Raw genomic sequence first — 22857 nt, forward strand, 5'->3', positions numbered from 1 at the left:
AACTACATCAAGGTCTCATTTTCTTTCTTACCCCCTCTTCCAAATAGACAATTCCTTAAACTCTAAGATAGCTGTGATGCTTCCCCTTAACTTCTCCACTTCTCCTTTTCCACACTTTTCAATCTTTTATCTCTGCTTACTTTGACTCTCAATTTTACTTTTCATTTGGAAACAATTAGAAGAAATTAATTTTGCTGCAACATTTGCAAAAGGGTTGATTATCTACAGGATACCTCATTATATTTCCTAGGAGGATAGTCTCCCATCTATCAAAACCAGGACATTAACATTTAAACATTACTATCATACAGTCCTCAGATGTCATTCAAGTTTCACCCATTGTCTCATTAAATGTCCTTTATAGAAAAAGGATCTCGTCTAGAATCGCATGATACATCTAGTTGTCATGTTTCTTTAGCCTCTTACAGTATAACACAGTTCTTTAGTCTTTTCATGACTGTCATAACTTTGACATTTAGGAAGATTAGTCACACTTATTCCATAACATGTCCCTTGTCTAGGATTTGGCTGTTGGATTCAGGTTACTCACCTTTGCCAACAATATTTTGGAGCTCATTTGTATTTTTCTCATTGTGTCCTACTGATACTCACTTTGAACTTAATTATGGTAATGTCCACTGTAAAACTAATTTTTGCTCCTTGCAATTAACAAGTATTTTTTAGAGGGGGTTCTCTGGCTGTGTGCATTCATAGCCTGTTGCCCATTAAACTTTTAAGAATCTATTTATATCAGCATGAACTGGTAGAATCTTACTTTACTCAACAGGCTACAGTCTGTTAGCGGGATTGTTCATTTCTATCCTCAGATTGGCCCTAGTCTGGCTATTGGGAGTCCTTTCAGGCTGGTTTCTGTACTTTTTGATAATCCTTTTTATTTGAGCAGTTCTCCACTCCTTGGCACAGGAGGTGCCAGGTTCCGCTTGCACTTCTCCCTGCACCACCCTCTGGTATCACCCATTTCTTTGCAGGGCCTGGTTCCTTTCAGTGGAGAAAGGCATTTGGGAGCCAAGCCCCAAATGTGTGTTCAGTGCTAAGTGGTGAGTCGCTGCTCCCTGGACTCTTACTAGACAGAGTTAGAATTTGCGCATGCGTGTACACACACACACACACACACACACACACACACACACACACACACACACTATATTCCATATGTATTTCCAGGTCTGTTTGTGTATGCTGATACCCACGAGTTCACACTGATATTTCCCATTCTGAAACCAACTCACCCACCTCACGCAGATGCCCTGTCAAGGCAGAGTGCGCTTGACATCCTGAGGAGGATGCCCCCTCCCCATGTCTTCTTTACCTCCCTGTATGGTTTATAGCTGGATGTCTCCCTAAAGCCTCATGTGCTTATAGGTGGGGCTTTGGAGAGGTGATTGGATCATGAGCATGATACTCATCAATGGCTTAGTCGACCTATAAGTTTATGGCCAAGTGCTAGATGTTTTCCTGAGTGGTGCTTTCCTGCTCTATCTTTTGGTGTCTAAATCCAGGCTCTAGGCAAGTGAGGTGCAGTCCATCCTCCTCTACCCCTCACTGCCCCCACAGCCAAGAAGCAACATCCATACAGACATGAATATGCAGTGATTATAATGATCAGGATAAAAGTTTCAGCTGGAGGTGTATGTAGAAGAAAGTCCTTCTCTATCATTCATTCGTTATTCTGTCACATCTGGCACCAAATCTGAGCGCCTTGCCGCAGTGACATTCATCTATTACACTCACTAGTCTGCAGTTTTGGCGGGACTCAGGAGAAAGGCGCATTCTGGTCCCACATAACATCTGCCAGGACAGCCTGGCGGGGGGCTGGAGGAGCCACTTTCAAGAAGTCAGACTAACCTGGGAGGCAAGTTGTTCAAAACATGAGGCAAATTTAAGCTTAGGATTTTCCTGAAGATGAATATATTCCAGATAGTTTTTAAGGGAACATGAGCACTGAAAATAAGAAGGATGCAATAGCCTCCTCGCAATTACTAAAATACAATTTTCAAAAAATTAAAAACATGACTTTCACACACATGCAAGGTAAACCGATGTCAAAAATTTATCCAATATATTCCTTAATTGTGTTTAGTAAAATGTTAAGACAAGTTAAAAGAACAAAAACATTGAGATAGGTATAGGTAGGTGATGGTGATATAATGATAATAATAGAATGAACAGCAGGAATGTTTCAATGAATTGTTTGCAAGTAAATGTACAATCAGCACTAAATACAGCAATAAGGGCTGGGGATATAGCTCAGCCGCACAGCGCCTGCCTGGCAAGCACAAGGTCCTGAGTTTGATTCCTGGTACCAAAAACAAAACAAAACAAAACAAAAAAAACCCATGAAATCTAATTTAAATCTAATATTTGAAGTTACTGGTTCTAGTGGATATCTTAATGAACCATATTCATTTGTAGGGAAACCCCTCCATTCCTCGTCTAAGCTATGTCCAGGTGGAGCGCTCCACACCACAGCCCCTACTGTTTAAATGGGCTATCCCAAGCCTAGCCAAAGGAAGCATCCCATTCCTCCAGTGAGAAACTCAGAGACAGATGTGCAGCCCAGCTAGAACCCAAGAGACACAATGAGATTTGTCAGGGACTTTTATGAGAGCTCTTCCAAGGGGACTTGAATCTGGAAAGCTTTAGATTTGAACTTGCTAGCAGGTAACCTGTCACCACAAGAAGTCTGACAATAAAGAAGCACAGAAGAATCGAGACTTATCATACATGAATACAGTATTCTGATGATTGTGGGTGCCTGACAACTCTGCAATTCCATGGCAACCTTGGAGCCGGGTGTGGTGGCACATGCCTGTAATCCCAGCATTCGGGAGGCTGAGGCAGGAGGATCGTTGTGAGTTGGAGACCAGCCTGGGCTACAAAGTGAGCTCAAAGCCAGCCTGAACTGCATAGCCAGACCTTGTCTCAAAAAGACAAAAACAAAAACAAACAAACAAAAAAACCACAGCAACCTTGGGAATTGGAATTGGCAACATTTCTACTAGTCAATGGATTTCTTTTTTGTGTCTTTGTTTAAGCCGTGTAAATTGATTCTAGGTGATCTCTGGTGGTGCATGGGGACGTTCCAGCTCTGGTTTCTTCTAAGTTAACTCTCTAAAAACATAGTCACTTCTCTTAGCTTCAATTTCTGTTTTAAAAGGAAATAATACCTATTAGAGTGATAAGGATTAGATTAAAATAAATATAAATCAAATTTTACAATGACAATGTAAAAAGTCATATAATTTTTAAAAATTAAATTATAGCTGGTTTGCTGGGCATGGTATTGCACACCTATAATCCCAGCACATGGCAAGCTGAAGATCGCTGAGAGTTCAAGGCCAGCCTGGGCTACAAAGTGAGTTCAAGGCCAGCCTGAACTGCATAGTGAAACCCTGTCTCAAACACACACACACACACACACACACACACACACACACAAATAAATAAATAAATAATACCTGGTTCTAACGCTGTTCTGGTTTGAATGTCTGTGTCCTCCCAAATTCATGTGTTAGAACCTAATGTGATAAGATTAAGAGGTAGGCCCTTTAAAAGACAACTGCATCAAAAGGTCTTGGTCCTCATGAATAGGACCAGTGCCCTTATAAAAGTGCTCAAGGGAAGTAGCTAGGCAGTTTTGCCCTTCCGCCTTCCTCCGTGTAGCACACAGTGTTCGTCCCCTTTGCCATGGGGGATGCAGACGAAAGCTCCACAACCAGACAGCAAATGCTAACTCCTTGATCTTGGACTTCCCAGCCTTGAGAAATGTGAAAAATAAAAGTCTGTCATTAATGCATTACCAATTATAGCAGTTTTAGACTAAGACTTTATACTCATTTATTAGGCTAGGATAGGAAGACTCCTAATGTTGGTCATTATTAGGGCCCTTTTACTTTTTAGTGACAAAATTTGTCCAAAAATGCCTAGGAAAGATTGTCTAATCTTTGGTAAATCGCAGTAGCTACTGAGATGTTCATGGCCCAAGGCCGTATGGTCCATTCAAAGGCAGGTGGCTCCACAGCCTTCTTTTTTTAGTTTTTCTCCGGTACCGGGAACCGAACTCACGACCTTGCGCTTGCCAGGCAGGCGCTTTTGCCGCTGAGCTAAATCCCCAGCCCCTCCACAGCCTTCTTGACACTTAGGAGATCTGGCATCTTTATGTAGCTCCAGACACGATGGTGCTTGATGCTTAGTGCCCCCAGGCTAACACATCTGCTCACTCCGCAGAAGCTTTGCTGCCTCCTAGGAAGCTTGTAGCTAGGAAATTGGTGCTTGTGGATTCTGCCGCACATTTGTCCTTGAGTCGCAGCAGCCACTGCTGACCGCGAGCAGCTCCTTGTCTTTCAGCCCAGTGGCTCCATCTTCAGACCCTCCCTCCTCCCTCCAAGGGCCACCCAGGAAATCCACCTTGCACATAACAGCCTTGATAGAGTTCCACAGCAGGAGCCTTGCGACTTTGGGGCCAGGAAGCACACAGCTTGTGGAAAAAAACCTGTGACAGCAGCCTGGGAGAGGGTTCTCAAGGATTCCCGCTTCCTGTCGTCCACATGCTTGTGTTATTCCCCTGCTTTGAGTAAGTGCTGGGCCCAGTGACTTATTTCAAACAGAACACCGCAAATGCGACACCATGTCCCCTCCAAAATTAGCTGATGAGACAGCAGTGACTTCTACCCCTTCACTCTCCTTCTCTTCGCCCATCACTGCTCTGAGGGAAGCAGCCGTATTGAGAGCTGCCCAGTGGAGAACCCTGTGTGCAAGAAACTGATTTCTAGGACCACAGCCAGAGATGCCCCGAGTTTTACCAGAAGCTTCAGCAGTGAGTTGGGACACGTGGGTCCTCCTCAAATACACTTTGAAATACCAGAATCCCAGCCAAACCTCGCATTCAACTTTATAAGAAACTTAGTCAGCTAAGCAGTGGATGCCTCACGCACTGAAATAGTTTTGGAAAAATAGTTCTTGTTCTAATCCACTAAGATTTGGAACAATGTATTATGCAGCAGCAGGTAACTGATGCACACCTCCAAGGTCAGCAGTCTAGACTTTCCTTGAAAGGAAAGAAATTCTCTTTTTCTCCTTTTGAAAATCTCTTCTAGCGGGAGTAGAAGACAACAATAAATGCTTTGATAAATTATCCTCTGGCAGCAACAATTACCTGGAACAAGACAGGCCCAGAATCCCCGCAGAGGAAAAGTACCACCTCCCATGACAGTCCGGCCCTGCTCAGCCGCACTGAAGAGCAACCAGGACCTCTAGCTGCACGGGGGTTACCTCATCTCTACAGCTTCTCCTTTGGGGTCGGGGATATAGCTCGGCGGCATAAGTGACGCGGCAGCAAGCGCGAGGTCCTGAGTTCAATTCCAGGGTACTTAAAAAAAATAAAAAGTTAGTTACTTCATCTCAACCCCTCCAACAGGAGGAAGGAGCAGAGGCTCAGAAGGGGAGGCAGCTGCCATGAGTCTCTAAACAACCCGTTGGCCTCTAAAGAAACCCCAGCCTGAACCTGGGACCTCAAGAACACAACCAGCTCCCTTCAACTTGGACATCCAGGGCTAAGGGAACCTCCAGATCAAAGTCCCTGGAGGCTGGGCCTCCCTCCCCGTCACAAGCCGTGCCCTCAGCTTAGAGATTCTGCTGCGGTTCTCAGAATCCCCCCATGAAGGCTGCCCCAGGGATGGGCCCGAGCACAGGGCCCGACACCAGGAGGCACCTGGAGTCCAAGAAGCTGAGCTCTGGGGACGCTCCACGCCCACGCCGGTGCCCGCCTGCAGGGTGGCAGCTCACTTGTGGACAGTATTCCCGCGCCTGAGGCGGCAGCGCGAGCTTTAGGTTTGTATACCCCAGAGAGCCCACGCTGTTGTGCTGGGTGTCAGTGACGCTGGCTGAGCCACAATGTGGCGCAAGATGAATGACAGGCCTGCTGTGGGCAGACAGCGGCTGAAAATGCTTACTAAACAAAACACCCCCACCTTCCCACCATTATTCATGAAATGACTTCCTCTGCTTTTGTGTCTTCCTGTGTCCCCATATGGGCAAGAATAAAACAGCAAGACTGGGCCATGTCTCCCGGACACTTCCCTCTGCCCATTTGGGACAGCTTTGTACTAGAATTCCAGTCTGCTTGTGGCTATCGAGATAAGCAAAACCAAAGCACTGAGCAAAAATATCCCGAGACCTGAGGCCCGTCTCTGAGGTGTTTTAAGCCTCCGTTTCTCCTTTGGTGTGGAAAAAGATCGCCATGTGGGAGTCACAGTACCTGAGTTCTTTGGCCTGGCTTTTCTACCTCACGTGTGAGTGACTGTCCCTGAACTTCCATTTGAAAAACTCAAATTGGGGGCTGGGGATTTAGCTTAGCGGCACAGCGCCTGCCTGGCAAGCCCAAGGTCATGAGTTCAATTCCCGGTACCGGAAAAACAAACAAACAAAAAATAACAACAAAAAAAATAATATTCTAAATAGCTGTTAACAAATGCAGAAAAACTCAAGTTGAATGGGAGACTTCTAGTTTCTGCTCTAGCAAAGGAGTTTGAAATTTGTCTCTTCTCCCCACTGATAGGAAAAAGGCTGAACAAACTGAGAAACAGTACTTCTAACTTGGCGATATAGCTCAGCCACACAGCACCTGCCTGGAAAGGTCGTGAGTTTGAATCCTGGTACCAAAAAAAAAGAAAAAGAAAATTCTAACCCAATATTTCTTCTGTCCATCAAAGAATGGAGGTCAGAGTCCAAACAGCTGCTGCTGAGTTAAAGAGCCAGGAGTCAGGTACAGAGAGCCACGGTTTACCAGAGCAAGAGCCCGGGAGGAAAATGTGGCAAAGGAACCAGTGCGGGCTAGGAACACGCGGACTGTCACTGACAAACTGCTGGGTGCTTGGCATGGGCAAGCTTCAGAGATAAACATTCACCACAGAGACCAGACAGAGCTTAGATGCATCTGCAGGCAGGAAAAGCACCACAGGCCTTCCATTTGGCTGCAGTGTCAGCAGTGCTAGAAGACTCCTCTTTAAGGACCCAGCTATGAAGCTGGGGATATAGCTCAGTGGTGCAGTGCCTGCCTGGCAAGCATGAGGTCATGAGTTCGATTCCCAGTACAAAAAAAGACCCAGCCTATCAGCGGCCAGCCAGGGCTCCTGCCCTGGGAACCGCACACTGAGAAGGCCCCTCTGCCCAAGCACTGGAGCTGTGGCTCTGATTCCCATGGTCCCTGGGGATGGATGTCGGAGCAGCACCACAGCCAGAGCCTGCGCAGCACAGAAAGGAGAGCCTGGAGGCTCGCCCAGCAGAGGTGACCACACTGGCTGTAAGCTGGAGACTTCATAACATCCCAGTCAGACCTGCTGCGCTGTGCACCCTGCCGCATTCTTCCACAGGCTGGACCATCCCCGTTCATCCCAGAAGGTCAAGCCCCCATTATTTAACCCTTGTAAGAGTCCTCCATTTTGTCTGTCTCTCAGCCTAATACCTCCATGTCTCAGTTATGGGTGATATAAATCTTATGTATTATTTATTCTGTTAAAAATTTCAGAAACAGCTGGGCGTGGTAGCACATGCCTGTAATCCCAGCACTCGGGAGGCTGAGGCAGGAGGATCATTGCGAGTTCAAGACCAGCCTGGGCTACAGAGTGAGCTTAAGGCCAGCCTGAACTGCATAGCAAGACCCTGTCTCAAAAAGACAAAAAAAAAAAAAAAAATTTCAGAGACAAATATGGGCCAGTAGTAGGGTTGAATTCACATTTTCTTGCTCAGTTAAAAACCCTTGTAGGTTCTCATAGTAAAGATTAGAGAAAAATTTCCTAATGCTTCTAGCTGAAGTAGGGAAAGTAGCCATTTTAAAATATGCCCAGAATATTCTATTCCTCAAGACAAATAACCTGAGGGAAGGAAAATACCGCTCTCACGTGCCTGTCTCATCTAAGGGTGAAAAATAACTGAAGCACTTATAAAGGTCACAGGCAGGGTCACAGCCTTATCATAGGACTACAAAGCTCGTCCCTCCCCAGCACCTCACCACCACATCAGTGGGCTCCTGTGTCATAACCAGGAAATACAACTATAAAAAAACTGTTTAATAAGTCTCTAGAGAATATTTAAGTAATCTCTAAGGAAGCCCATAGACAACAAAGAAGCCAAAGCAAGGCAGCAGATGAAAGCTTGGCTTCCGACGCCTGCAGTTTTAGCAGACAGTGATGTGGGCCTAACACTTGGCCAGATCAACTGCAATCTCACGCAGAACCTCTTCACAGCAGTTCCTTCATCAGCTCTGGCTCTCAACAAAAGATTGCAAGGCATACTAAAAGACAAAATGATGATTATATATAATTAATAAGTAGATTATTAAAAACAAAAATTAATCTTTGAATAGTTTCATTTTTGTTGTTTATTGTGCTCATTATTTGTTGCTTTCATGGTGCTGGGCATGGAATGCAGGTTCGCATGCCTGATAGACCAGCGCTCTACCATTGAGCTATATCCTTAGCCCCGGTTAATGTGTTATAATGGCAGCTTTTACAGAAATAGCAGACAACACTAAACACACATGTGAATGCAAGATAACTCTGAAAACTACAGCCCATGGATGATGTCTTAGTTGATGATGTCAACTAAGATGATGTCTTTTCTCATTGCTAAGTCAAAATACTCAGCACCCACAAGTTAAGGAAAGCTTTATTTGGCTCACAGTTCTTAGAGGTTTCAGCCCATATTCAGCTGGCCCCAAGGCAGGGTGGCATGGTAAAGGCGCATCACAGAGGAGGAACAGTCCATGGCAGGCTGAAGGCAGCAAGCAGCAAGCGACAAGCTACAAGTCACTAGCAGCAAGCCTCTTTCTATTCCTTGTATTGTATCTAGGGCACTTGCCTTTAGGGTGGGTAGCACTCACATTCTTAATCCTAGCACACTTAATCCTAGCACTGCACCATGAATCAGTCACTCTAGATCCAGCCAACTCTGAAAAAGCCCCACCTATGACCTCATGAGGCTCTGGGGGGACATCTAGACACAACCCATAACACATGGAATCTACTGTAAAAAAAAGCCAGAACACCATTTAGTTGTTATCAATAGGAAATATATTAGCTGTGAAAAGATCCAAAAGCCAGCATTGTGCAGAGAAATTGGTAGCTTTATTAAGACTGTTCACTAAGACATTCTGACTTACACTAATGCTTTATATCCTGCCTTTGTAGTAAAAATCTGACCACAGATGGAAATGGAGGATTGCCAGGACCAGGTTTCTATCCCTTATTTGCCCACTCACAGTCATAGACTTAGGCACATTTTGACCTCTGGGGTAAAATACATCATTCAGAACTATCAATAACAGAAGAAGAAAAAATCTGTCAGTGTGTGTGTGAGAGACAATGAAACATTCCCACCTCCATGGATTCTTAAACACATGCTCCATATATGTGGCTTCACTCTCTGAATCTCTTTTGGCCAAAATTCGGCCTGGAAAAGACACAGGTTGTGTTCTCAAGAACACAGACCTCACCTGTCCCCTTAAAGCACCAGGAGGAGCACTCTGGAAGCACAGATATGTTTTGAAGCCCCGAGCAATTTCTTGTACCAAATAGGGGAAAGGAAATGTGTAAATCAGAAGTTCAGCAGGATTCTGCTAACAGCTGACTTCACAGAGACCCAAGGTACCAGGCCTGTAATGTGAGGCTCCCCGCCCCATCCAGTAGAGGATATACTCTGACCAGTGGCTCCCGTGGCCAACTGCTTCCTGAGTGCTTTACCACCAGGCCATTGCAGGTGGTCTGTTTCATATAAGCCATTATGTAGAAACCTCCAAGCTACTGAGGAGGCTGAGGCAGGAGGATCACCAGTTTGGCAGCATTGCAGGTAACATACGGAGCCCCTGTCTTAAAATATAAATAGACTTTCTACTTGCCTACCCCCTTCTCCTTTGGCTGGAGTTTTGGGAGCTAGAGGCTGTTCTGGAATTAGCCAGTGACAACAGGTGGCAGCTGAGAAGACAGTTGAAAAGCAGAAAGGAATCTTCCCAGACTAGGCTTTCCTTGTTCTCTAAGCCTGCTCCACTTACTGAGACCTAAAGGTTGCTTTCCTAGCCATAATCATGACGCTCAGGCAGATGAGCAGCTTGGAGAGAGCCAGGATTAGCCACCATGCTCTACTGTCTTCATTCTTATAAGTATAAACGGCAAGGTAGAAACATCAGACAGCTTGAGGGGCCTTTTTGCTAAAACATTTATTACACCGCACACTGCATCGTGAGTGGGGCTTCCTCTGTTCTCTACCTGCTGCGGAGAAAGCCCACATCACCAAGTACTCTAGACAAACACAACAGTCTGGAGTAGGTTCAAACAGATTTCTCAGTTCACAGATAAAATGAAACATTTTAGATAACATTTTAAATTCAAAACACTTTGAAGATTCAAGTTCCTATCTTTTTAAATACAGGTGATTTCTTTAAAAGAAGATGCAAGTGGATGGATATAGGATGTAGACGTTGAGCTATACGTATACAGTTTTCCCTGTCGTGCTGAGGATTGAATTCAGGGCCTGTACATGCCGGCAGCCACTCTCTCCCAGAGCTATACCTCCCCTGCCTATGCTCACAGCCCTGTCCTGCCAGTTGAGTTCAGCAGCCCGTGGGCTAATGACTTCATCTCCTAGTGCTTCACTCTCTCCACCTATAAAATGGGCGTGATGGCATTTATCACCTCATTCATAGTTAAGGAGGTAGCACTATGGCCAGCTGTTGTAAGCAGCTGGTGAATGGAGTCTATTAAAATATCACAGAAGTTCTGCAGAGCCACGCTTGGGGTAGGGGTGGGGTTGGGTCACCTGGCTTGGTCCAGGCAAGGTCGGGAAAAACTTTATGACCACTATGAAGAGCTTCTTCATAGAAGAAGAAATTTGTTATGTAGAAATTTTCTTAAGTCTGTTAATTTTAGGTTAGGTCATGTATCATTTTTACTTAAAGAAAAGGCAAAACATCATCCAGCCCTTTCTGAATGTGTATGCTTAATGCTAAGCCAAGCTTTCAACATTGTACACTTAAATAAATATTACATTTTGGGAGGCTGAGGCAAGAAAATCATGAGTTTGAGACCAACCTGGGCCAATTTAGTGACTTAATAAGACCCTGTCTCTAAATTTAAAAAAACAAAATATAAAAAGGGCTGGGGATGTAGCTCAGTGCAAAGGTTGTGGGTTCAATCCCAAGTATTCCCCCCCCACACACACACACACAAATTTCAGGAAGAGAACACTGTTTTGGATTAAGATCCTGCATTGGTCTCCAAAGCACCAGACTAGAAATCAAAATGGAGTCACCCTTGCTAAAGTTCCATGTCACCAAACTGAAATTAAGTACAGCCAAACTTCCCAAACAGACTAGCTTCAATCAGCACCACAGTGAAGTTCCTCCTGCTGGTAATTCTTGTACACACACACACACACACACACACACACACACACACACACACAGTGACCTGAAGTAACTTTCGTTAAGCAATCATTTTTCTTAGTTTTCTCTCTCTCTGTCCTTGCCTTCCAAGAAACCCCTTAGAAATGATTGCTCTGCATTCCATTGCTTTGTCTGCAAGGCCAGCCTTTCTGCTGGGCCTGGCACCTGGCTGGGTCTGAGGAGCTCCCCAGGCTGCAGCAAGGAGACTAAGCCACCCTCTGTACAATGAGATTGCAGGTTCCATGAATCGTATCATGAAAAAAGAATTTTCAGGAAGCACCAGTAAGAGGCATGGGAAGGGTTTATTAGGCAGAGATTTTAGGGTTATGTAAGAGTGACGTGCGGGAGCACAGAGAAATGAGACATATTTCCTGGGACAGGAAGCAATTCTGCTTCTCTTGAAGGGGTGGAAACCCCAGGAAAGGTAGCCCACCCCCCTCTCCCCAAAAAAGCATAGTAGCCCATTCTACAGCTAAGGGCCCAGGTTTTTGGGGGAGGCTTGGGTTTTTTTTTTTAGTTTTTTGTCTTTTTGAGACTTCCTATGCAGTTCAGGCTGGACTTGAGCTCACTTTGTAGCCCAGGCTGGTCTCAAACTCACGACGATCCTCCTGCCTCAGCCTCCCAAGTGCTGGGATTACAGGTATGTGACACCACACACCTTGTTTGTTTTTTTTTAAATAGATAATTTAAACATTCTTTGCAGGCTCCTGCTCTTTACTTTCTAAATTAAGCCAATCTATGGACTTTAGTTTTCCTGAGGAATTTTGAGTGTGGTGGGTCTGATGGGGAAGGAGCCTAAATTTAACAGACAGTATGTGGACCTAGATCAGTCACAGATAGGGATCGCCCTGAGTCACCTCGCTGGGCCCTGGGAGTCGCAGTCTTCTTACAAGTACAATTTTTAGTTATGATTTCCCTGTCTCCTTTCTGCCTAGCTTTTATTTCTGCTATCCTAACTCAGGCCCATTACTGCACTCGATCTATTTCTATGGAGTGAAATCATCTGATTCTAGGATCAAAAATAAAGCCAATTAAAATCTTTAAGTCAAATTGTTCAATTTTTGTCCTTTGACAATTCAAGCTGAGCGCTGTGGTGCAGACAAAATACATTGTTTGTGGCCCCTGGAAATTTAGTGTCTAGAAGGTGAGAAAATGTAGAAGCACAACAGTCCCCAAGGTGCCCCAGACTACTTCTGTGCTTGACTCAGAGTTACATGAATGAGAAGCAGAGTAGCCCAGACCAAGATCTGCCACTAACTAGGTATGTGATGTTGAGCAAATTCCTCTCTTATTTTCTGAAGGACCTCATTTCTTCTTATTGAAAATGAGAGGAGCTGGGTGGGGGTGTGCACACCTGTAATCCCAGCCCTCAGGAGGCTGAAACAGGAGAATCGCTTGTGGGTTCAAGGCCACCCTGGGCTATATAATGAAACCCTGTCTCAAAAAAATAACAAACAAAAAAATTAAAATAAAATGAGAGGGATCTAGGCATTATAGGTCAGTGGTAGAGTACAGGCCTAGCATTCATTAGGCCCTGGGTTTAAACCCCAGCACAAAAAATAAAAAATGATGAAATTCAATGCTGTGCTATTATCTTAAAAAGCCTGGGTGATTAGAGACCCTGCCTGAGGCAATATCTACTAACAGAGACAGCTGGGTTGAGGAGAGCAGTCCATGGCATTGGAATACCTGGGCTGCCTACCAACACCTGGACTGCTACCACCCACTCACTGGCTTTTCTTAGGTTAGGACGCACTCCCCTCCCAGAAACAAGATGTTCTATATACATCGACAGAATCCCTTCTCCCTGGTCTAAGTGATCCGTTTAGATCTCAGATGAAGTAAACCAACTTAAGACTCGGGTGAGGGGTCAGCCAGTTAGAACCAGGCCTGGGGCTCTGCTGGACACACTGGCCTGCAGGTGCCCTTTCTGCTAGCTAGCAGTGTTTACAAGAGCAGCCCCGCAGGTACTGGTGGAGAGCAGTGCCAGGACGTCAGTGGCAAAACAAAGCCAGAGCTAGGATCAAACCCCGTCACGCCAAAACATTCACATGGCCAGTCCTCGCAGGATGAAGTAGTATGCTTTGGACAAGAGAGAGAAGGGAGAAAATTAAAACAAATAACAGGAATTGAGAGATGATTGCCATGTTTCAAGAATGTTTCTTGCTCATGGCTTATAATCTGCTTCCCTTTGCTTGGCTGACAGAGAATTTGCATTCACCTCATATGGAACATCTACACTATATTAATTTTTTTTTTTTTGGTCTTTCTGAGACAGGGTCTCGCTATGTGGTTCCAGCTGGCCTTGAGCTCACTTTGTAGCCCAGGCTGGTCTCGAACTCGCAACGATCCTCCTGCCTCAGCCTCCCGAGTGCTGGGATTACAGGCGTGCGCCACCGCACCCAGCTATCCTATATTAATATTGATGCCATGTTAGAGCCTGTGTAAGCACAGCCTTGGTTTCCAGGCATGACATATTCTGGTTTTCACAGAGCGCAGGCCAGGCAGAGAGGCTAGAAGAAAATCTGCCAACTACAGTCCTTCAGCAGTCCTTCCTTCACTCCAGGGCCTGCTGAAGGAACAAGAGCCTGGAATTATCATCCGTGATCCTATAGATAAGGAGACTAAGGAATGTGGAAAGAGATCAACTACAGAGTTAATTGTTATTAAGACTGATAAGCCAGAGAGATAATGCTTTGCCTTTTATGCATTCCTTTAAGGATTGCCTGAGATCACAATAACAGCAGGCCGTACAAGCTGCAATATTACCTAAGTCTGTCGGGTTTCAAAACCTGATTCTCAAGTCTCACTTCTCAAAATGTGATCTATGACCAGCGGGAGTGACAGCTGGCTACATAATTTGTGTGGTTCAGGGAAAGTAAAAATGTGGCCTCTTGTTCAAAGCCGGGGAAAAGCACCACTCAGTGTACTAAAACGATATCATTTTCTTCTTCCCCACAACCTTTCAACCTGTACTGGTGTTCCCTACTTACTATTTAATGTCATTCTAACTAAAGAGAATTTTCACTGATTAGCATAAATTTATCTTCATCCTGTTACCAAGCAATGTCAAATTTTTTTTTAGATTGGGCCTTTGTTACTGTTTTGTTTGTTTGTAGTGCTGGGGACAAAACCCAGCACCTCATGCCTGCTAGGCAAGTGTTCTACCACTGAGCGGCACCCCCAGTCCCAAGCAGAGCCAGTTTTAAATGCAAATTATACAAACTTTTGAAGGGCAATGTGGAAATCACTGAAATGACACAGCTTGGGGCTTTTTGTTTTGTTTTTTGTTTTTTGTTTGAGACAGGATCTCACTATGTAGTTCAGGATGGCTTTGAACTCACTTATATTATGTAGCCCAGGCTGTCAAGCTTCTGAGCACAGACTATGGGACTTCCAGCTTAGATCCAGGTCGTAAGAGAGGAAGTGAGAATTCTCCTCTCCTGCTCCAGCCCAGGGCCATTTGAGTCCTGAACAGGGCTTTTGGAGCGGGGCTTAACTTTTTGAACCTGATGTTGATCTGGCTTTGGGAATGCAGCTGCCTCCTGAAGAAGCCGGCAATCCAGGGAGAGGGGGGTGGGCTACCTTTCCTGGGGTTTCCACCCCTTCAAGAGAAGCAGAATTGCTTCCTGTCCCAGGAAATATGTCTCATTTCTCTGTGCTCCCGCACGTCACTCTTACATAAACCCTAAAATCTCTGCCTAATAAACCCTTCCCATGCCTCTTACTGATGCAATGGCAATCCTCCTGCCTCAGCCTCCCGAGTGATGGGATTACAGGTGTGCGCCACAACGGCTGGACCACAATTCTTGTAACTTGTGCACACGTCTGTATTTTGTCCCTACCAGGACAGTGAACAAAGCAAGCATGCATTCAACTAACAAGCTCAACCCCTGTGCCTCCTGAAGGATGAGTAAAAAGGAAAAGGAGCTGTCCTTTACTTCTGTGTCACCACTTCTCGGCACAAGAGTAACTCAGGAGAGTAACTCCGTTGAAGCTAACTCCGGAGAGTAACTCAGAAGGGACGCCTTGGGTTCCTCGGCAACTCATGATTCTTAGAACACCATGCCAGACTCTCACCGGACTGTGTTCCCACAGGATATCTCACACACTGTATGGAAAGGGGTTGGCAGATTCATACCGCACTGCAAGGCCCCTTGAATCTCGTGCTGGCTTGTCCCAACAGACTTTACTTACAAAACACAAGTTCAGATTTAACACTACTAAGAATCTCAGGCCGGAGGCATAGCTCAAAGGTAGGGTATGTGTTTAGGATGTCTAAGGTCCTGTGTTCTATCCCCAGCAACCACCACAACAACAAAAAATTTCAAGATGATAACAGTAAGCCAAACTCGGGGCCCTTTGATGACTTCATAGGTTGCAACCCAGGAAACTGTGTTTCCTCAGGAACTTTATTACATGCATATTCTCAGCTTCCCCTGCCTCGGACCTGCTAAATCACAATCTGCATCTTAGCAAGAGCTCCAGGTCAGTCACCTATGGGTGTGCTGAAGTTTGGGAAACTCCAGTGGAGTATAGACCACTGAAGACCCATCTCCCTGGTTAGATGCCCACCCCACTCACTGGTAGGTCAATGAAAGTGGTTTCTCTGGTCTGCCCCACCCGTCTTCCTTCTTTGGGTCCTACTTGCTGCTCCTCAGGACCTATGAGGCAGACTGCCTGCTGGCTTTTCTGAAGCCCTATTCATGAGGCTTTGCTCGGGTCTCAGGTTTCATGTGCCTTTTGTCCATCCAAGATCTGCACATATTCATAAATCTCTGTGGCAAGAGAAAAGACACACACACACACACACACAGAGAGAGAGAGAGAGAGAGAGAGAGAGAGAGAGAGAGAGAAATCTAATAGGAGCTTTTAATTAAAAGACAGATTTTAAAGGCTGGCCAAAGATAGAGCACTCCAAAAGATGAAAGATTCGGTAACTTACCTGTCATAGCTGAGATCCCTTTATTACTGAGAATTCACAAAGGAGTTCACATTCCCCACCTCTGTTAGCTAATTAGTTCCACTTATTTCCCTACTTTTGCTAGCTTTAAAATTTCTCAGAGTGAAAAAAAGTTTTTTTTCTCAGAGGGGCTAATGATTCAGTCTTCTCTTTTACTTTTGTTTCAAATTTTTCACAACTAAAAAAAAATTAGAAAAACAATACCTGCAAATCCTAAAAAAGAAAAAAGACCAGAGTGGAATATTTCATTCTCTTTGCCACTCAAGAAACATCTAAGAATAATAGCTTGAGAAAAAGAAAGCAAATCAGAATTAGGATAGTTTCCCTTTCAACCTCACATCTCAGCTCCCACGCAATTGCCTCAAGCTTTGGCGCAAACCTTGGTGCACCCTTATGTCAGGAGCAAGGGCAGCCTTGCAAGTTGAAGCTCCCTTCTCTATCTGCAGAAGTGAATCTTTTAAAAAGCAAAAGAAGAGGAGAGAGAAAAAAAAAGATGAGAAGTGGGTTCTAAACAGACACCTGCTGCTGCTTTCAGGAGGTGGTCTTCTTTTCCTCTTCTTCCTAAAACCTCCAGGAAGGAGCTGTCCCACTAGCCACTCCCACCGACGGCCATATCACCTCCACAGCTGCTTAGAATTTGTCAATACCTTTCCGACCTATAGACATCCCAGGCTGAGGCTTTCATGTCCCCTGGGCAGGACTGGAAATTGCAAACAGATAAGACAACCTAGAGTTGAGAGGTGAGGAAACACCTCCGGGGTGGTAGGGGACATGACTCAGACCTCCTGCAGAGCTTGAGCTTTCTTGCTGTTCTAACTTCCCTTAATCTTCCCCTACCCACAACCCAGCCCAGAGCAACAAAGAAACAGCCCAGCAGTTAGCTGCTTGGCTTTGAGTTTTTATTGCATTAGCTGAGTGCTGTGAAATATTTGCTTATAAACTGCCCTGCTTGCACAATGATTGCATTCTTTTTTGGATCACCAGCTCGGGACATTTGGTAGCATGAGTGACAGGGCCATTTTAAATTCATGGGAAACACAAAACTCCTTTTGTGAGCATTGGTTTCAGCTGCCGCCTCAGGTAACAAGGGCTGAGCTAAGTTTCCTTCTTTTCCTTTCCTTAGCCATTGACTCTCTGGCCAAGGTGCTATCGAGTAGCCTGGTGACCCACAGGCCAAGGGAGAGAGGAGGCAATGGAAGCTAGCTAATGCACCAGATGGAGAGTAGGCCGGCTTCTTCAGGAGGCAGCTGCATTCCCAAAGCCAGATCAACATCAGGTTCAAAAAATTAAGCCCCGCTCCAGAAGCCCTGTTCAGGACTCAAATGGCCCTGGGCTGGAGCAGGAGAGAAGAATTCTCACTTCCTCTCTTACGACCTGGATCTAAGCTGGAAGTCCCATAGTCTGTGCTCAGAAGCTTGACAGTTAGTCTAGCCCTGTTCAAACCCTGTTTCTGGGGCTGGGGGTTGGGGAGGCTCAGAAGTAGAGGGCTCCCTTAAAATATGTCTGGTCCTGGATTCAATCCCAAGCAACAATAAGTAAGTAGTAATTAAGTAAATGTCAGTTAAAAATCTACCAAAATAAAATTCTACTTCTGCTGTTGGGCAAATTATCTAGCTTCTCCAATCCTCAATATCTTCATCTGTAAACTGGGGTCAATACTATCACTTATCTTACTGACTTCCAGAAAAAAAATCAAAGAGAAAACACAAGCAATGACCTGACACTGAGGGTGCATAGACTCTAATAAGCAGTGGCAATCCTAGTTCGCAGTTATTGTCTTAACTGGAAATCCAGCCCCTCGTTTCCAAGGAACATATGAAGGGTCTCGAGTGGGTAAGGAAAGCCCCACCTGCCTTGTTTCCTGCAGAACCCAGTGGTCTGGGGAGTAAGCTGGAGCCAGAGCCTCACCGTGACCCTAATGTACAGCCTCTCCTCTTCCTTCTTGCCAGTTTCCTCACCCTCTTGTGCTCATCTCTTTCTTTTCTCCTTTCTTCCCCCAACGGCCCCAACGCTTCACTCTTTCCTTACAGAGCAAGTTTAGAAAAGCGGTCCCATGCTGCTGAGTCCCACCTACCTCTCCAAGGCAGGCAGAGCACTGCAGCAGGTGCTCCCAAAGCCAGCCTTCCCCTGTGCTTTGAAAGCAGCATCCATAATTACTCACTGTCCCGCTTTGTCTTTTCTTTGTTGACCCTTCTGCACTTAAAAGGAAACCTTAAGTTTTAGAGTTCCTATAGTTTAAGTCTATGAAATAAACAGGCAATAGATTAACAGGAGAAAAGTCCACAAATGTATTACCATGCTGAAATACAGGAACCATATGCAAAGGATGAGACTCGAAGATCTTTCTCTAAAGCCCATCTTTTTAAAATCTCTATATGAGGTTTGTCAGTCTAGTTCATGGGCCATATTTTGCTCTCTGCCACCTATTTTTATAAATTAAACTTTAACAGTCACACCCATTATTTTGCTCTGTAAACACAGAGAAATACTAGCAACTGAAACAAGCCCTGGAGAGCCTAAATTATAACTCTCTCCCAGTGATAGAAAGAGTTTGCTAACCACTTGGGTTGTATTTTGGGTCACAGGTTTGATGTTTCCAACCCATGATCAGCTAGGTCTGCTGCCTTGAGTCTGTGGTAAGGCAACATTACAGGCAGTACCTGGCAAATCTTAGAAATAAAGGGCAAATCTGGTGGAAATTTTTGCTGGGAACTCTGAAGAAATGGCTTTATTTCACAGATTTGCTGTTGAATCACTTAGATTTTTGATGAGGTTCCCTCCTTAGCTGTCCTCAAATTATACTTATCAGTAGTCCTTTATTGTTTTTTTTTGTTTTGTTTTTTCTTTTTTTGGTTTTTCTCCGGTCCCGGGAACCGAACTCATGACCTTGTGCTTGCCAGGCAGGTGCTTTGCCGCTGAGCTAAATCCCCAGTCCCTCAGTAGTCTTTTAATCAGCTGTTAACAGGCGTGGCCCATTCAGATAAGTCTTGGTTGGGTCCTGAGTTAAGGTCATTGGAAGCTGCTACTTATACTCAAGACTATGATAATGACTACTGATTTCAGGTGACGCCATATACTTTCTCACTCTCAATTTGCAGACTGTAAAAAAAAGAAATTGGTACATTTTTACTGACCAATAATATCAATATGACCTTATACAACAACTGCCAAAGATAGCTAGTTGTAATTCTCTACAACTGGGTTTGGTGTTGATCAAATGTTTCTCACTAGTACAAGCTTGCCACAGAGAAGCTGAGGAATATTTTCTTTATCTGGATGAAGCCAAGGGCCCCTGTTCCTTCTGCCTAGTTCTGTGCCATCCCCAATCTCTCAGTGGCCCAGACTGTGTGCACAGGCTAGTTGTATCTTTGAATTAGAACCAATGCTGTGGCCAGCATGGAGGTACAGGCTTGTAAGCTCAGCTACCCAAAAGGCTGAAGTATCACAAGTTTGAGGCCAGACTGGGAAAACCTAGCTAGACCTTGCATTAAAACAAAATTTGTAATGAAAGGGCTGGAGATGTAGCTTGGTAGTAGAGTATCTGCTTAAGATGAGTGAGGCTCTGAGTTCAGACCCCTGAGGGAAAAATGAAGGAAGGAAGGAAGGAAGGAAGGAAGGAAGGAAGGAAGGAAGGAAGGAAGGAAGGAGAGAAAGAGAGGAAAGAAAAAGAGAAGGAAAGAGAGAGAAAAGAGTGAAAAGAGAGGAGAAAGATTATCACAGCAGCAGCAGTTGCAAAAATATATACGTATGTATGACGTTAGGAAGGAAAACCACTTACTCTTTACTGCCCATGACTCACTAACTGATGGTGGTCTATCTTCTAACTTGTTTTCCAGTATGACCTCCTTTCTCCTTCCCTACCATCACTGCTCTTCTTGCCATTTCTTGTCATTTTAACAGTTAAGTTTCCCTGCCCCAGTCCCATCTGCTCAAGTCCATCCCCAAATTGTTTCTAAAAATACCGGCTAAACTGAAGCGTGCCCACTGGCCCTCCTTGCCGAGGCACCTAGTCCCCTTCACAGAGGCCGCAAATACAAGTACCATCCACAAGCACGGGAGACAAGTATTAAACAGTAGGGCGTGTGAGGCCATGGTGAAATGCATTCAGGTTTTATTTTATGCCAGCCATCAAAGCAACCTCTGCAGGCTGAAAGCCCTCCATGAGCGATGGCGTTGGCACCTTAGGGAAACCAACTCCGCATCTCCATCTGCCTCGTTTCCCCTGGGCTTCATGCTCTCCACCCTTCCCCCTCTCCTCCCACGCCCTTCTCCGGCCTCTGCTTTCTTAACATCTCAGGAAGCTTTCCTGGTCATCGCCACACCCCTAAGTAACAAATATTTATCTTCTGTGCTTTTATAGAACTGTATGTTGTTCTCTCCTATTGCTTTGACTGCCTTCTGTTAAGGTTTATTGGGGTTTCTCCCGGGAATACGAAGTCCTTTGGGAACAGAGTCACTGTGGCGTTTGTGCACAAGTCTCTATGACTATGTCCGTAATAATCATTCACTAAATATTTGCTGTACCGGGGACTAATCTGGGAGCCCAGAAGAGCTCTGTTTGAAATTGAACAGTCATCTGTTTGCTAGGGATTAGTTATTCAACAACACTTTGTGTCCCAATTGTTCTTTCTAGATGGAAACAGCATGGTTTCATCCAAAGTTTGTTTTTTTGGTTTTGGTTTTTTTGCGAATGAAATGAAATGAGATGAATAAGTAGCACAAATCTGGCATTTAGTTGGAATCCAGAAAGCAGCTTTGAGAGTATAAGTTGCCTTTGCCCGTACTGCTGTCTAATTATTTCCGCTCTTCTTTTCTATAGCTGCAGTGTAAACGTGCAGATGTCTTCTCCAATACTCTGTTGTTATAAACCTTCCTTGGGCTATGATGACACCTATTAATTTCCTGGATTAGGTGGTTACTGGAAAAATTCCCTTTCTTTCTGGTTCTCCATAGTTGGCTTCCATGATAGCAAGCAACATGAAAACTATACAAAAAACTAAGCCATGGTGTGCAGAATAAAGGCTGTCTTTGGGGAATATTGACTGAGGGAGCCTATGGAAGTTTGTACTGTGCTGGAAATGCTCTCTACCTTGATCTGCTTGGTGTCTACACAGCTGTGTACATCTGCCATCTTTCATCCAGTGTGGTGGGTTGACTCATGACCCCCAAAGAGAGGTTGAAGAAGTCCTAATCTCCAGCGTCTGTGATGTGACCTTATTTGAAAATAGTCTTTCCAGATATACTCAAATAATAAGGTCATTAGGGTGAACCTTTGTCCCATATGACCACTGTTCTTGTACAAAGAGGGAATTGTGGATATATACACACAAATGGAAGGGTGCCATGTGAAATCAGAGATCTGGATTTAAGGGGGGCCAATATTGCCAGTCACTAACAGAAGCTAGGAGGCAAGGAAGGATTCCATTCAGAGTTTCAGGGGTGTGTGGCTCTACTCACACCTTGAGTTTGGACTTCTAACTTCCAAGACTATGATAGAATAATTTATTCTGTTGTTTGTTTTTAAACCACCCAGTTTGTAATAATTTGTTAGGACAATCCTAGCAAATGAACATAGGTCTTGATACTAGGAAGGGAGATGTAATAAACACCTCAAATGTGGGAGTGATTTTGCAATTGGATAAAGGGTAGAGGCTGGAAGAGTTTTCAGGAAGTCAATAATAAAAGCCTAAACTGCCTTGAAGAGAGGATGGCAGAGTTTTTTTTGTTTTGTTTTTTTTGTACTGGGAATCGAACTTAGGACCTTATGCTTGCCAGGCAAGCACTGTGTCACTGATCTATATCCCTGGCCCCTAGAAGTATTAAAGACTATTCTAGTGAGAAGTCAGAGAAATGTGAGAACCAAAGAGAAAGCTCTACATTTATCATTCTGGAAAAGAATATATCATCATAAACAGAATGTTGCTAAAATAGGAATATCAAAGGTGTTTCTGGTGAGTCTCAGATGGAAATGAGAAACATATTATTAGACACTGGAGGAAAAGCAATCTTTGTTATAAAATGGAAGAAAACTTGACTGAATTATATTCTATTGCTTTGTGGAAAGTAGAACTTATAAGCAATGAAATTGGATATTTAGCTTAGATGATTTCCAAGCAAAGTGTGGAAGGTACAGCCTGTCCAGGTACCCTGCTCTGGAAGCAGGGCCTAAGGTGTGGTTGAGCAACTGTTTCCCAAATAGATTAGGCGTGTGATTTATGAATCCAATCAGTCATCTCAGCACAAGGCGGGAACAGGTATTGGGAGGGATCTGTGGAGGACCCCCTCATCTCACTACTTGGTCTCCTGGATCATGTGGGAGACACACAAGGCTTCTGAGAATGTTCTACCAGTGGAAAGCTGCCAGCATAGATGGACAGGAACCAAGACGAGATGAAGTAGGAATGAATCTGAGGGCAGAGTACCCCCGGCAACCAAGGAA

At 44.7% G+C, this 22857-nt stretch overlaps 1 long non-coding RNA gene across 1 annotated transcript; it reads right to left on the bottom strand.

The window, feature by feature from the left end:
- Window positions 1-2942: 2942 nt before the first annotated feature.
- LOC106147025 lies at window positions 2943-17474 on the bottom strand. The gene is made up of 4 exons (XR_001231722.1): window positions 16938-17474; window positions 5293-5389; window positions 3480-3778; window positions 2943-3166 (listed from the first exon to the last, which is right to left on the bottom strand). It is a non-coding gene; the product is annotated as an uncharacterized LOC106147025 (long non-coding RNA).
- Between the last annotated feature and the right edge of the window lie 5383 nt (window positions 17475-22857).

The sequence above is a fragment of the Chinchilla lanigera genome, unplaced genomic scaffold, assembly GCF_000276665.1.
Source record: "Chinchilla lanigera isolate Chin_1 unplaced genomic scaffold, ChiLan1.0 scaffold00111, whole genome shotgun sequence".
NCBI lineage: Eukaryota > Metazoa > Chordata > Mammalia > Rodentia > Chinchillidae > Chinchilla > Chinchilla lanigera.